This window comes from Halichoerus grypus, chromosome 8, assembly GCF_964656455.1.
Source record: "Halichoerus grypus chromosome 8, mHalGry1.hap1.1, whole genome shotgun sequence".
Lineage (NCBI taxonomy): Eukaryota > Metazoa > Chordata > Mammalia > Carnivora > Phocidae > Halichoerus > Halichoerus grypus.
In genome coordinates this window covers 1,173,573-1,175,348 of record NC_135719.1, presented here as the reverse complement: position 1 = coordinate 1,175,348, position 1,776 = coordinate 1,173,573, and positions in this window count along the sequence as shown.

Here is a 1,776-nt window from a genome sequence, read left to right as displayed (position 1 = left end):
TCAGTCTGTGCCTTCAGGGGATCAACGTGAGGACTTCAGCTACAAGACTCCCTTGACCACTTTGAAAGTGTAGCTTTTTGCTCTGTGCTGGGACCGACATTCACTTTGCTATAAAACATCAGCTGTCTTTGGGGTCCAAGTAATCCCGGTTCCCCTCTGCTTTCCCATCGTTGAGCCCCCGTGGCCACAAAAGTGGTCTTCTGTCCAGTCTGGTAGCTTGACCAGAGGAACTGGTATTCTTACGTAATGAGGCCGTCTTTTGAAAATACCAGACTTGTGAGTTTTTCGTCTCTTTCACTCCTACATCAAATTTCCTGATAGCCATCTCACCACCAGAGCTCCAGGAAAGGGGAGGGCGCTTGCCTCCTGTGGAAGTCTGTGGAGTCGGAGCTGTGTCTCTCCGACAGGGAGAGGGGGTGGAAAGCCCTCCCCTTCCAGCCCGAGAGAACTGCGGGAGGAAGAAGATAGAGGCTGAGAAGCATGTAGGGAAACAGGTCCTGACTCTCTCTCTCCCAGTGGAAGCAAGGAGGTTACCTTTACTGCCCCGGGGGTTCCTCAGCTCCTGGAGGGGAAGGACAGGGCCCAGTGTTTCCTGGTCCCCCCATGAGATCACAGAAGCTGATGGTGTTGGCTGGGAGGGTTAACCAGGCCACAGGGAGGGGTGTTGCTCCATTGTGGTCAGGGGGTGCCGTGGCTCTGGACTATGTGACCAGGAACCGGCTGGGCGTCAGAGCTAGACGTTGGGGGACATGTGGCCCCAGGGAGGGTTGAATTGGACTCAAGGCAGCAGAACTTCTGAATCCAGACAAGACCAAGACAATGGGCTTCTGATTCTGATGCTGGTGGGGCTCCTGTCCATCGGGGAGCAGAGCACCAGCAGAGAGACAGAAAGCTGGAAGGGACCGAGGGAGGGGCCCTGTGTGGATTCCAGGTCTTTCCCATCACCCTGAGGTCACACAAGCTACCTCTCCTCTATACTCAGATGCCATCTCGGGCATGAGCAAGATGAAAGGAATACAAAATGCAGAGCATTTATCCAACAGGAGCTGAAGTCTCTAAAAAGACTGTTTTGAATTATTAGATCAGATTGAGTTTCCTTACATCAGTTGTGGTTAATAAAGAAGCTATGTTTTCTTGGCAAATCGTTGCTTATGAATTTGCAACCCTGGAATGAGGTGATACGCAATGATGCTTCTTGAGCATCCAGAAGAAGGGCCACGGAGGGGGCTGGGTCTGAGCTGAGCTGTCCTCCTTGTTCGTCTCCACAGGAATCCGTCTCAGAGGTGGGGGGAAATCTGTGGAGAGGAGTTTTTCCTTCATGAGAAGATAATCGGCTTGGAGATAGCTTTCATCCAGTTCTGCCCCAGGCAAGTTATTGTGAGGTAAGCTGTCTCAAGCACACCCCTTCGTAGACCCTCTTTCCTCTGCAGAGCTGGGATCTGGGAGATGCTTCAGGCTCCGGCTGGGGCTCTGACGGGACAAGTCCATAAGCTTTCCAGGCCTCTGGGCTATCAGCGGGGATTGAGACACACGCACCCCAAGTGTCTGGGGCTGCAGAGGAAGCTGATAAAGGCAAACAGGGACAGAAAAGTGCAGGTTCCTGGCTCATCCCAAGCTTCCGGATGCCTCCCTGTTCCCGAGGCTGTTAGGGATGGGCTTCAGGGCAAAGCTACTCGTCCCCGATTCTCTGCACCAGGAAGACCCAGGGGAAAGAAAGTACTTTTTCGAGCATAGCCTTGAAGCCAGGCTTTATGGAACATTCTGGAAAAGATGTAC